The 15179-nt window shown below is 33.7% G+C and overlaps 1 protein-coding gene across 1 annotated transcript in view; it reads right to left on the reverse strand.

Moving 5' to 3' along the window:
* MS3_00001696 (uncharacterized protein) overlaps nucleotides 1-15179 on the reverse strand; it is a 96151-nt gene that overhangs the window by 67040 nt on the left and 13932 nt on the right. Inside the window, exons 5-10 of the mRNA XM_035729616.2 lie at nucleotides 14662-14824; nucleotides 13369-13432; nucleotides 11739-11808; nucleotides 10980-11065; nucleotides 9097-9274; nucleotides 2339-4177 (exon numbers count right to left, since the gene is read on the reverse strand). The gene's annotated coding sequence lies outside the window, so the exon portion shown is untranslated. The remainder of the gene's footprint in view (nucleotides 1-2338; nucleotides 4178-9096; nucleotides 9275-10979; nucleotides 11066-11738; nucleotides 11809-13368; nucleotides 13433-14661; nucleotides 14825-15179) is intronic.

Genomic DNA, 15179 nt, shown 5'->3' on the forward strand with positions numbered 1-15179 from the left:
AAAGCTGCAAGCCACCTACAGTAATCAAGAATCGTACCCTTCGCCTGCTAAGCCGCAAAAGGCACTGTTGGGCGGAATACAAACGAACTGATAGCGACGGAGCGTATAGACAATATAAACATATCAGGAACATATGCACGAAGGCTATAAGAGAAGACAGGCTTCATTACCAGACAAAGCTTATGGACAAATTTGCCTCTAACCCTAGAAGCCTATTCCGTTATGCAGCCTCTCTTCGTCAAGCCAAAACAGGAGTTTCTCAACTGGTAGGTCTTAACGGCCCGACCAACAACGATGGCGACGCCGCTAACCTTCTGGCGGCACATTACTCTCAAACATGTCAACCGGCTGACATCAACTTTACTGACGACAGTTTCATCTGCAATTCAACAGGACTCTCCGAAGTGAACCTAAGCGCTGACCTGGTGTTCCGTAAATTGCAGCACTTAAGACTAGATACTTCTCCTGGCCCGGATATGGTTCATCCTGCCATACTGAGGGAGGCAGCCTTAATCCTGGCAACGCCGCTTAGCGTGATGTTTTCACACTCGCTAAGCCAAGGCAAATTACCGGAAAATTGGAAGTTGGCTCACATCACACTAATTTTCAAAGGTGGTCGACGCAATGAACCTTCAAGTTATCGGCCGGTGGCTCTGTAACAGCTTAGGTTGGTTGGTTAAGAGTTGACCCCAAACAACCAAGCATATGCCAAAACAGTATTGTTCAAGTATTCATTCACTTCCTTATTTTGTATAAGCGTTATATTCCCTAATATCTTATATTGAATGTTGAGAGCCTTTGTTTGTCTGAACAGATAATCCAACGCTCCACTGTGACTGCGCGAAGATCGAAATAAAGACCTATTCACTACTTCTCTGGTTTCTTCTATCAATAGCACGAGGGTTACCTTAAGGCACGAAAGCTCTTCTGTCATTACCTTCAAAACTCATGGAGTCCCTGATATGCGACGGTTTAAACGACTATCTACTGTCCTTAAATTTCTTCTCACCCCAACAGCATGGTTTCAGGAAGGGTTACTCTTGTATAACCAACCTGCTGACTGCGGTGGACAGATGGACAAGCATCCTCGATAGCAAGGGAAGGGTTGATATCATTTACCTTGATTTCTCAAAAGCTTTTGATAAGGTTAACCACTTGTGTCTTATCAATAAGCTCAAACAACTAGGTATCAACCCAACTCTAATCGATTGGCTTACTTCATACCTAAATAATCGACACTTTAAGGTTAGGGTTAATTTCACTTTATCTCAGACTATGGAATGTTCTAGTGGGGTCCCCCAGGGCTCAGTACTAGGGCCTCTTCTCTTCTTGATCTACATAAATGATCTTCCTCAACAGGTAACGTCAGACTTATTACTTTTTGCCGACGACGTGAAACTTTGGAGAGAGATACGCAACCAAGACGATACACAGGCATTTCAGGAGGATCTGACTCGACTTCAAAGTTGGGCAGACGATAACGGACTTACCTTTAACACTTCAAAGTGTAAAGTAGTCCATCTGCGACATGTTGCAAACTACAGTTACAACTTAGGAAACTCCTCTCTAGTAGTATCCCAAGTCGAAAAAGATTTAGGAGTCCTGGTGCCCCATGACTTAAAGTCTTACGCTAACTGTGACAAAAGTGCCTTCCGAGCAAACCTTGCACTGGTAACGTTGAGGCGCATTTTTGGCCAGTTTGACGGAAGAACTTTCCACACAATCTTCAATAGTTTCATCCGTCCCCATTTATAGTACGGAAACATAGTACTCCCCCCTCACACCAAAAGGACAAGGTCACTTTGGAGCGTATCCAACGGCGAGCCACGAAATCAGTCCGAGGACTCAAATCTAAACCTTACGAAGAACGCCTCCATTCACTAGACCTTTACCCAATAGAGTATAGGCGTCTTAGAGGTGACACTTCTGGACATCCTCTTAAACACCTACTTAAGCTTAGTTCGAATAATAACCTAAGGAGTAACACCCAGAAACTGGAAACACAACATAGCAAGACGGAATGTAGACACAACTTCTACTCCTTAAGAGTTGTCAAAAGCTGGAATTCGCTGCCGGCCAAGCTAGTTCAAGCGACTTTTCAGGAGTCCTTCAAGAGGCAACTTGACCTACTCTTAAGAACCAAGAACAGTATCACACTATGATTTACCAATTTCTTTTCCTCTTTTATTGTTAACATACCTAGGTTCCTGCCTGGAGGATTTGGTGATCCCCTGCTACTAGACACGGAAGCCTGTTAAGCGAAAGCTTCTTCTATTCCGTCCACAACCATTTGAACCATTTGAACCATTTGAGTCAGATATTTTGCATAAGGTCAAAGCGCGTGTGTTGATCTTCGCGTTATGTTTCCAATACTTGTAACATGACGACAATAGAGTCCCGTAAGTTTTACGGTTTTGGTCTTAGTTTCAGTCAACGAAGTATCTTTTGCATACTTTGGATCGCAACACATAACTTCAAATGGTTGATTCTATAGTTTTTGACTAGATTTGGGAAAACTTGTCATATCTTCCTTATAATGTAGTTTTGTCCACTCTACTCTCAAGTTTTTATGGTTCCCTTTGTCCATTTTGTTAATGGACCATTTAACAAGTGCACCAGATTTCAAAAGAAGTTCTTAGTTTTTTGGATGACTTTTTATTGTAGTAATAATTATTTATTTTGTATTTGTAAATATCAAAAGAGATTTAGAAGAGCCTTTGATTGATAACGGTTTGGACGCCACGTCAGTCGTAGACCTGTTTACGACTCTGGAAAATCTTGTTCTTCAAATCGTCCTCACGAAGAAGCTATTGGAATTTGACTCATCTTTCTCTTCTGTGTATCGTCAAGTAATAAAAGATGTGTAAATATCTCTGCATTGAACTTCAGTAATAGTTTTTCAGTGTACCAGATAACTTAAATCGTTGACTACACTTCAAAAGTTCTTACTTAGTTACTGGAACTAGCTTCCTCTCTTGGGGTATAGTTTGTTAACCAGAGAGCTTCAAGTATCTCTGTTTTGTGATCCTTTTCAGTTGTTGCTAAGTTGTTCCCATATTCTCAATGTCTGACTCCGATCCCCGGATCCACGTGTTCTTTGATATGCCTCTTCCTTTAGCATTGGGAATTTCAATTCAGGGCTTGCCTTTTGATCCAGTTTAGTGACTTCCTCAGCATGTCCTATTCATCTCCACTATGTTTTCCTAATTTCTTCCTCAACTGGTAGCTGGCTTGTTCTCTGGCAGAGTAAGTTATTGTTGGTGGTCTCTGACCAATGGATCTGGTGTATCTTAGGTAGACAGATTTTTATAAATACTGGTAGTAGTTATCCAATTTTCAGCTCCTAATGACAGGATTATTTCAACATAAGTGTTGAAAATTCTGATTTTATTCTTGAGTGACAGTTGCTTTGAGTTTCAAGTATGTTTCTTTTGTAGGAATGCTATTCTGGCTTTAAGCATCTTAGCTCTATACTCTTTCAATCACACATAAGGTTGAAACCAAACCCTTACGTTTTTTCGGGATACACAATACTATTAAGTCACTGAGTCAAAATCTGACGGTATGCGTTCTCAATTTCAGTCATTTCTTTTTAATCCTCTATTCTCATTGGATTCTCAATTTTATTTTACTTTTCACGTCTCACCTTACCAAATCTACTGATCTCGGCTTTTCATGACATTTCGGGAAATTGCTTCTGGAAAAGTCTTTTGTAATTGTCTTATTTTTATTCTTTATGAATATTGTATTGATTTTGAGAAAATTTCCGCCTATCGAAACCTTTTGTAGAACCATTATAAATCAGAAAATATTGTTTAAATGTTTTTAATGTAAGTCATAATATTCGGTTAAAGGTTAAACATGTTTTGTTCTGTACATCATTTTATTTGTTTATTTTAATTATATTTCTTTCGACTCATAAAGTTGTCTTCATTGGTGTTTGTCTGCTTAGTTTTGTATCTTGAACTGCTCTTGTTCAGTGTTTATTCGTTATCCGAAGTATAAATATTATCTGAATTCAATTCTATTGATAGAAATAGGTTTTCTTAATTATTGCTTATGTGGAATTTGTTGTTGGTATAATTGTTATGGGTAGAGAAGATGAAGTAAAACGATGATGTTCTAGTTGATATTTTGATTTGAATCTTCGGATTGACATGTGTATGCATTTCTGAACCTGAAATAAAGATAAACATTTTTCCAGTAAAATTGTTCATAATTTTCTGTAAGTTATATTAGTTCTTATGAATTATATTAACGTATTTTTCACGTGCTTGGATATGGGGCACATTCTGTTTCAAGTTTACTGATACTATCCAACTGCTCAAAGCAGAGGCTGAGAGAGTGTTGAACTCAGGACTTAGTGTCTAAACGCCCTAATCACTAAACTATCTCTCCACTAGCAGCTTCGTTTAGTAAATGAATAAATCGGTTTATCGCAGCTGATGGAAACCACTTACTTTCAACCTATGACTTTTAAATATCATCACTAAGTCATACACATCATATTCAGAGAATTGGTGCTGCATCTGAGATTCGAAAGTTTCATTGAGATATTACCATTGAAGAAATAACTATGTAATTTCAAACGTCCCATCCAAATGTGGTATTTTTACCGATAATACAGAAACTTTCAAGCAAAACATCTGTATAAGTGCATTGAACTTCAATAATAGTTTTTCAGTGTACCAGATAACTTAAATCGTTGACTACACTTCAAAAGTTCTTACTTAGTTACTGGAACTAGCTTCCTCTCTTGGGGTATAGTTTGTTAACCAGAGAGCTTCAAGTATCTCTGTTTTGTGATCCTTTTCAGTTGTTGCTAAGTTGTTCCCATATTCTCAATGTCTGACTCCGATCCCCGGATCCACGTGTTCTTTGATATGCCTCTTCCTTTAGCATTGGGAATTTCAATTCAGGGCTTGCCTTTTGATCCAGTTTAGTGACTTCCTCAGCATGTCCTATTCATCTCCACTATGTTTTCCTAATTTCTTCCTCAACTGGTAGCTGGCTTGTTCTCTGGCAGAGTAAGTTATTGTTGGTGGTCTCTGACCAATGGATCTGGTGTATCTTAGGTAGACAGATTTTTATAAATACTGGTAGTAGTTATCCAATTTTCAGCTCCTAATGACAGGATTATTTCAACATAAGTGTTGAAAATTCTGATTTTATTCTTGAGTGACAGTTGCTTTGAGTCTCATATGTTTTTATTTTAGGGATCGTGTCCTTAATTTTTCCAACTGATACCTTACTATTTATATCAAACCTCCCATGCTTGTCGTTCATGCTGTATTTGTTGGCTAAGAGCTCCATATCGTACTGACCCTGGCCATTAAGTGTGATTTGTTTGGTGGTGTCTGTGCTGTAGTTTACCGTCTTACTCTTTCCTTTGTGACTTCTGAGGCTTACTGTCACGGTAGCCGTTGTTAGACTGTCTGCTTTATATATATTTGTTTTCGTATGTGTTATCGTAGGTCTTACTCATCTGCAAAGTTCATTTCACCCAGCTGTCACTATGTTGTTTACTAAGATCAGCTTTTCTCCCAAGGTGTGGAGGTCTTGAAAATCCAGTCGACCACCAGAAGCAAGAAAAAAGTCAGGAGTAAACAACTTTGTCTGGAACTCGTATTCACTTGGAATTCATCTATGAGCTACCTCCTATGCACGACACTGGAATCCTATCCGTTCTAAAAGTCCTGTATTATAATGATAGCCGTCTCAGGTACTCTTTAGGAACGAGAAAGACTCCATTAGTTTTCCCTATCCACATTTCTGAAAGCTTTTATATTATCAAGGAAGTTGATTTTTTAACTATGAGTTCCATTCAATTATTTGTTTACCAATAATCCTCAGTGTCGCGATTTGGTCCTTGATCGACTCCTATAAATTTCAGCTTTCTGACCTTAAATTTGAACGGCAGCTGAATCTTTCGTTCGGTTCAGCAACAGTCTTGGAAACAACTTGATGCTGACAGTAGTATGACTTTTCTGTGGTTCTCACATTTACTGAAATTTCCTCTCCCTAATATGTTTATTAGATGTCTCTCTCTCTCCAGTCAGTTAGTTTTTATTCTCCGTTACAAACCTTTCTACTGAGCACAATGAACTTTTTACAGTTACTTCTATGTCTGGCCTTAGTACTTTAGTTGGTATTCTATCTTGTCCTGCTCCTTTGAAAATACTAATTTGTCTGATGACCCTGCTAGTTTCTCCTATTATTTGTGAGGTGACATTTATGGAAATGTCTGTGTATGCTGCTTCGATGTCCGGTGGATTCAGTGGGACTTGTCTGTCCAAATGCTCTTCAAAGTGCACCACCCACTTGTCTCACTATTCTCAAACCTCAGTGTATGGTTCTCTTGTATTCCTGGTCTATCCAATTTTCTAATAGCTCCTTGGTTTTGTCATTTAATCCTTTTATATCTCTCTCATTTCATCTATTTAAATATACTGAATAAATCATGAAACGATTTCTTCAGTGAGGGAATTGTTTCCAACGTGTTCATTTTCAAAGTTGTACAACCGTATATATTTGTGGCATATATGGATCCACGAATAGTTTAATGCCTGTTCGAATTTAATTAGTTGTCATATGAATTTCCGTTCTATCATTTATATTGTGTAAGCTTTAGCCATCCGTAGCTTTTAATTTGGATATCTTAATTAAGTTGATCTTTTATTGTAACAGGATTTGTCACCATATTCGTAGCATTATAAACGGTTTTAAAATCAGTAAATATTAAAACAAAAAATATTCTATTCTCATTTGCGAGAACAAATTTATATTTCCAAATAAAGCTCAGTATATTTATCTCATGAATCCACATGATGAGTATAACTATTCGGAAATCTGTACAACCAGATTTGCAATTAAATGTTAATATACAATACGAGTATATATAAGTGGAGTATTAGCATTTTTATTAGTAGCATATTTGTGTCGATTCATTGTCTTATCAAATATCTGGATGTAACATTTTATGGCTTAGTTCATAATTTCACCACTCATTTATTTATTTATTTGATCATATAAATAATAGTGCAAATGGGCGCCGAATACATATGCACCACACAAGTCACTTGATTTGTGTGTGGGCTGTGATACTGCCCGGAGCCTTCAATCCAAGGGTCTGATACACAAGGCAGTGGAGCAACGTCAGGAGATGCAATCTGATGGTAGCCGGTGACCACCGATTGGTTCATACGCCATTGGTTCCTTCAGGATCCTGGAGCTCGTGTGCATAACTGGTTTGTAATCAGGGTTTTCCAACTCCCCTTGGTGGATCCTCCATGTCCACCAACCCGGTTAAAGTGTCGGACCTTCTTTTTTCGTCCTCTCAATTTCGTGAACAACACCCCCGCCACGAGAAGGCAGTGAGCAGGACTTCTCTGTCAGTGACTGTATACACGTGTCCATGTGAGAGCATTTCGATAGGGAGAGTGGATTCTCCCTACCCTTGGACGTACCAGTGCATTTGGGGGGGGCAATTTCACCACAATAATCTATTACTTCAAATCTTTACTAATCTTGTATATCATATACTTTTCAATTATGTTCAAAAATAAATTATAATAATCTGTTGGTGATTTTATTTTTAAGTTATCAATTAATGGAGAATTTGTCAAATTATTTCCAGAAATGATTATGAAAATAGTTGTTGATGAATATAGAGTGATTGAGGTTAATCACTACATAATTACATTTTTTTATAATTATTAACAGCGGATAAATAAATATCACATGATCATTAGTCGTTATACGCTGATAATTTTAAAGGTTAACTACCAGTGTTTAATTATATTTAAATTAAGAGGAATTTGTAACTTAAAGTGCATTCTTTTCACACGATTTACATCGTTGTAAACAACTAATATGTAATTTTTATTTTATTTTAATACTTAAATAAAAGGGTCCATATTTTATCTCTCGTTATGCTAATATGTTGTTATATGAAAGGCTATTTGTAGGTTTCCTTTAGAAAACCGAAATAAGCCATATGTTATATATATGAATATCTAATTCATCAGTTCTAAAGCGTATGGTAATATAATCCTATGTAATGTCGTTTCGTCATTATGATATTATAGTTCAAAAGCTTTGTAATTATGTCGAATTTGTTTGGACAATAACTGTTTCTGAGTAAAAAGATGTTTACATTTCCTCACATTTGACATTTATATAGTTTATATATAAAAGTTAACTTTGGATAGTGAAAAATACTGTTTCTGAGTAAATTTTTGTCGTAACAGGAGTTATAAAATAAAAGCAATTTCAAATTGTTCTTTAATGTCATCTTTAATGTTTTGTCCCTTACATGGGGTCCTGATCAAATTTTAAAGTTGACTGACTTTTTATTATTTCAAATAAGCACTTGAAAATAAAATTTTAAATTGTTGTAAATAAAGTTTACTACACTTTCTAACTGTAGAACTTGATCAGGTTTCTCAACTTACGAATATGTGACAAAGAAGTTCACGAAACATCAAAATATATTGAAATATTATAACAAGAGTTCTGGTGTTTTCTTGAGACATACAAGTCATTTTTTCAAAGTTTTACATTGGATATTTTATGAAAATTCCATTTATGAAACTATATTAAATAAGAAATCGATGAGTCATTATGAAATGAATTATTAGCAATCGGCTTATTGAATTCTTTACAACAACCGTTAATGAATTATAGAATCAGTATCAGAAGGGTTGGAATCTCACGAAGCGGGATCGTGGATGCGCACTGCTTAGGAGTCTTACAATGGGACGAAATGGCCGTCCAGTGCTTCCACGTCTCCCACGGTGGTCTAGCTCCAATTGACTCATTATCTCGACTATTAAAATTGTAGAATTGTTCGAATAATATTTCACTTAAACTAGTACCAGCTTATTTAAAAAGTGTGATCACACGAATATTCATGAGATGAGGTCATTGGTACTTCAAAGTAATGACCATTGTGTCTAACTTCTAAACAGTTTATACCATAAATATTACGTATGTATTTAGTAGCCAAGTCGTTTCCAAAGAATATACACTGGGTTTGTCATCATGATAACAAATGAAATTCAAGTTAGTTGCTATCTTAAACAATATGAAACTTACATCTTTATTCATAAAATAATATATCATAGATATAATAAATCCTTGCCATGTTGGCAGCACTCGACGTATTCCAGAAACAATAAAAAATCCCAAAGGATGTTTAGGTTCTGGTAAAAGTACAATAAAATTAGTAATTCCTAATAACGGCATTAAAAGGATAACAGCTTTTACGGCCTTTCTAAAAGGGAAAAAAACAAATATTAGTAACTTGTTGAAATAGGACTACTTCTGAATTAAAAAATTGTTTTTTAATCAAATGTTTACATTTTGATTTTTTAAGCAATCTTTCAGTGGTCTTATTGTGATGCATAAAAGTCAAGTCGATTGATATCTCATTCTGATCTCCTTGAATAGATTTGGATGAACGCATATAATGTATAAAATCAACGATTTTTCCGTATGATTTTTTCTACTTCAATTCGTCTTTGTATCAATAAAGTCTTGTCAATTTACACGATGTTCTTAATTATCTACTGGGTTAAATGTAGGACTAAGACTACGATCAACTGTTAATTTCTGATAATTTCAAACAAAATATTTACTTGTCTTTTTTCATTATTCTAGACAGTGTTGATAACTGTGACGTCGTTAATTTACATAAGTTTTGATAAGGATTTGGATGTTATTGTATTACTAGTTTTCTTACTAACTTCCACTTTGTATCCTAATAAGTCAAGCAAATATTATAATGTCTGTTAGCTACACTGAATAAATGCTAGAGTCAAATGAACGAAAATCAAATTAAAAAGTGCATTATTTTCACTTGACTTCTTTCTAATAATCTGTATTTGAAAATTCGATATTTTAATACCACGAAGCGATGTAGCACCTTTGTTTGATAATATCGCTAAGATGGTGATACTTTTGGTTTTTTTACATATTCTCCAGATTTTGTAGAAATCACGTTTCTCTCCAGTCTACAGCTTGTAACTGCATCATTCACGCAAATTAAGATACTTCTTTGTTATCATTTGATTATCGAGCTTATCTGGTTCTTGTGCTGTAAACATAGCTGATCAAACTTTGCTACATACGGTGATAAGGGCCATATCTACCGAATGAAGATTGCTAAACCAGTTTAAACGTAGAAAGCTTGGATCAGAAACAGCGACGCGGGCTGTTTCTGTGAAAGTAATATCTTTAAATGATACTGAACTGAAATCATTCTGTTAATAGTAGGTTACCTCTGAAAGAACTTGTTTTTTCCTGCTAGGTTGGTTACATTATGTGTTCTTATGATTTCCATATTCCATGTAATTTGATGGTGATATCAGAAGCGGCACCTGTCCGTAATCGTACAGTTTGGTTATTGATCTGTAATTGACAAACTTATGGATTGAAATGGTGTACTAGCTCGTCTCCGACAGTAAAAAGCACGCCTTTCCAGTACCTTTACTGCAGTTCTCTCTTATTGCTATTAGTACTTAGTAATTTCTGCATGAGTGTATAAAGGTCTGTGAATCGTTTTTATTTTACAGGCTTTTAGTCTTGTGAAAATCGTCCGCTTGCTTATTGATCACGTTAATTAACTATTTGAATCAATAAAAAATGGAATTTAAATGAGTCTCACTACTGAGAATGATCTTACTGATTGTCAGCAATTTTACAAATAGGTTTATTCTGCAACCGCTACTAATATGATTCTGCATACTGTTTATATGATAAAGAAACCTGTAGTTCTAAAAAACATGGGTTCTTCCGTGACACAAATCGTACAAACCTGAATGTGATGTAATAAACAGACATGAAGTAGTCTCTATGAAATCTTAAGTTTTATCTTTAACTAGAATATCACCATTTTACTCAGGGTATTTTATTGATATTGACTTTTGTAAATAAAACATTTGTCGTAATTAAATAGCTAATTGAAAGTAAACACATACTTTAATTTCAGAATTTCCGGTGCATAGTTTGTCTGAAGTCTTCGAACAAGAACTCGGATTACATTGAAAAGGAAAGCCATATTCGTCTAGTAAATTTTTGTCAAATAAGGAAAAATCTCATGTGCATCAGGAAATAAATAAATAACTTGAATAGATAAATGAATTGTACGTCACAGATATTAGAAGGAATAATCGCGGTTATTTATGCTTTAATGCATTAAAGGTTTATCTGCGTCATTCGAAAAGAATAGTTTAAAAGAAGGAATTTCTAAAAACATTATTTTGTTCTTTTGGATATTATAGTCAGTTGAGTTTCAAAAAAGATTTGTAGTGTAACTAGGCAATTAAGTTTTCGAAACGAGGCGTCTTAAACTCATTAATTAATGCATGTCAATTCCTTGTTTCTAATAATATGATCCTTTGTACGTTTGGGTTGCTTGTAAATGAACAAAGTCCTTAAAAGGAAATCACTTGAACATATTCTTTAAATATTATTATTGTTGTTTTGTTTAAACTTATCTGACTGTTGGTTGTTTAGTTATGCTAATGATTATTGCTTATTATAAAGGGTTTCTTTTCAAATGAAAGTAATCTAATATTTTAATAGAATTCTTGGTTCTTGGCATGGTTTTTAATTTATTTCGGTCTATATATCAAGAGCATAATAAATTATAAAGTAGGTATGTTATATCTGAATAATTACTGTCAAAACAATTAATTCAGTATCTTAACCAAGGATGAATATGAAAAATAGCTTACCGATAGTAAAATTAATCTGAAACTATTCAAAATCCAGTAAGTTGAATGAAATGTATAAAATGACCAGCTTCTTGATAAGCGAAATAAATATGAAGAAAACGGCAGTACAGTTTGTTTATTATATTTTATTAAATGAAATTGCGAATAGAAGCTTAAATGAAGTTTTTTTTCAATATACTAATTTGAGTATGTCAAATAAGGGAAATATTCAATTCGTATGATCGGAAATTTTATGCAGTGCATTTTACTGTAACTTTTAGGCAAATTAGCTAATCAGTATTTGAAAACATTAGCTTAGTTCTCGATGAAAAGAATAATTAGTACAACTTTAGAATTCCAATTTATTGTGTATAATTGTGACTTGTAACACTGTTCTATTTTATATATGTGGTCGGATATATGGTCAAATTTGTAGTTTAGTTAAATTTTTGAATCCATCCAATAAAAAGCAGGTTTTATTTGTATTCACGGAATCAATAGTGAAATATCGAAATGGCCGTCCAGTGCTTCCAGGTTTTCCATGGTGGTCGAGCTTCAACTGACTCATGATCTTAACCATTGAAATATCGAATTGTCAACATCGACAAATTCCAGTTTTTCATCTGTGTACGAGATATTGAGGATGAAGTTATCAATTTGAAGTTTTCTATTTAATATTTACTTCTACTTTGCTACTAAAGTTTGAACATCCGTCTTAGATTGCTTATGACGTAAATATTTATTCCCAGATTTAATGCAGTATATTATCTGTTTGTATGAAACAATGCCATAATGTGCATAATTAATCATTTTCTATTTCGCTTATTAATTGGGATGTCAAAATTAAAATCTTCATCTTTAAGGAATCAATTGATATCATTCCATGGGTAAGAAATATATACAGTGAGTAAATTTAATTAATACAGGGCTTTAAGTATGCCCAAATACATTAGTCTTAATAATAAGACACGTTCAGTCATTTGTGAGAAACCATTATATCAGATATATGAGACTAATTTTCCGCTAACATATTTCTAACTAGAAATGATATAGTTGTATCAGGGATGTGCTTCATTCAGAATTATCAAAATGTTTTAGAATGGCACATAGGAAGTGACTTAAACTAATAGTGTGTACCATTGAATTGCAATTAAGTCAGTGCATGTTATGTCTCTTATTGCTATATATGAGAGTCCAGCAAAATGTTATTTCTGGTTTCTTAAACCAGTTCTGTTGAGCATCCCTAAAATGCGTCGAAATTTTGATCAACTGCTTTCGGCTTTTTAGTGGTGCTTCATGTTGTTTCAAGTCGCGACTAAAACTAGCTTTAAATAATACAGGATTTCCATAACACCACTGTAGTATAACATATTTATCTACCACTGAAATGAAGGAGATATAAAAAACTTCATAGTATGGTGAATATCAGAGAATTAGATAACTAACCGCATGGACTTTTGTATATCATTTTCATAATATGAATTAGTAATAAGTTAACCAATGGATAGATGGTAATATATTTGTTATTGTCAAGACTTATTTAGGTAAAATCAACTACAATTGTTAAGTCGTTATTAAGCTTGTTCCGAAAATACATTAAAATCAAGAGAAGCTTAGAATTTATTACTTATTTAAGTAATACTAAACTTACACGTCTATTTTATTTGTATACAGCCATGCACTTAGCCACAGTCCTGTTATGAAAATAGGTACAACTGTAAGAAGGAACAGAAAAATAATTAAATGTCTAGAAACCAGTTGTTATGTGTATTTATAAAAGAATTTATGAGAGTCACCTCTAAGTTGGATGATATATAAAAATATTATTTAAGCTTTCAGTCACAAAATTTGTAATGTTTTCATCTACCAGAAAGTATCCATATAAGTGTTTACGTTTACTTCAAGCCCATTAAACAATATATTTTGAACAGTAGTCACATAATAAATCCCATCAGCTTTTTGTTCCACTCTTATACCGTCAGTTGTATGTAATTCCAATAATCCGAATAGAAATCAACGTCTTAATTTCAGTAACTAAAATATATCAAGATTTTGTTTCCGGTAATATTATTGTTGATAGCTTTGAATTGTTTGAAGTTGATGAGAGTCATTTAGATAGTATTTAACTATTTTATTATATGTATCTTGTGTTTTGTTTCGTTCAAATTTATCAATAGGATTAGATGTGTTGAATCAAACAAGATGATTTTGCATTTATTGAAATGAAAAAGGTGTATACTAGGCAATGGAATGATAACTGCGTGGAAGCATTCAGTTTGTCATTTCTTAAAAAGCAAAATTAGAAAGTTCTAAATATGCAAAAACCTGTTTGATTTTAATCAATCAGTTTTTAACCCACACGCTTCACATGTTCATACATATGCTGTTGTCATAAAATACATCCTATAATGAAGTACGTCTGTGATACTGGTACGAATAAACTACTGAATAATTCATTTTCTACTAGTGTAAAAAAGTGTTTTCAGGATACCACTGACCAACTAAATAGCAGAAGTCGTATTTTTCTTACAATATATTTAGTGATACTTCAATATGTATTATAATAAACTACAGGTATTTAGACCAGAAGGTTATAGAGATACAAATTCCTTGTTATAAACTTCAATCGGTAAACAAAAGAGTAATTATATTTTGTGTTACATAACATCAAAAATGTCAATCTTTTTTTATTGTTCACACTGAGAACAACTGTGAATGCCTACAAATTATCATGTGCTTTATTAAGAGGAAAACTCATTGCAAAACATCCAAATTTTTCTACAGATAAGTGTCTTTTAAGAGATGGGAATATGATTTGTGTTCTTATAAAAAGACAATCGATATCTTTTTTCGGACATGTAAGCGCTGTTTTGATTTATTCAACATATTATAATCTCATCAAGTAATTTTGTGTATTACTAAAGAAACCAATTACATTACTTACCCCATGCTGCAATCATCAAAGGATACATATTCACTGACGGTTGAAATACTGAAACGACAATTAATTCGTGTATATGAATTCCTTCGATAAATGTCCATGTGAAAACACAAGTTTGACATAATTCCCATATAATTATCATAGTATTCTGTATAATTATATATGTCTACAATAAATGTAACAAGTACTCATCAATCGTTGTTTTATGTAGAGACATACAATTTATCTTGAATAAACTACACATCTATAGTAAATTGCATACAGAAAGTGTATATCTTACATATTCTTAATTTTTTTCAATAAAATTACAAAACACAAGGACTTTATAATCTTTGAAGTCATTCATCGTTTATCTATTCTTTGAAGATCATTTCCAAATTCCTGTTAGATAGAAGATATTTCTGTTGCTTAAATATCACTCACTATTGAATTGAATCTACAACTACTTCAAAGAAATAATCAAAAGTTAAAATTAGTAGAACATTATACAGTGTATGATATGAAGAATTATCCTTCTAAAT

Source organism: Schistosoma haematobium, chromosome 1 (genome assembly GCF_000699445.3).
Source record: "Schistosoma haematobium chromosome 1, whole genome shotgun sequence".
In the NCBI taxonomy this organism is placed as follows: Eukaryota; Metazoa; Platyhelminthes; class Trematoda; order Strigeidida; family Schistosomatidae; genus Schistosoma; species Schistosoma haematobium.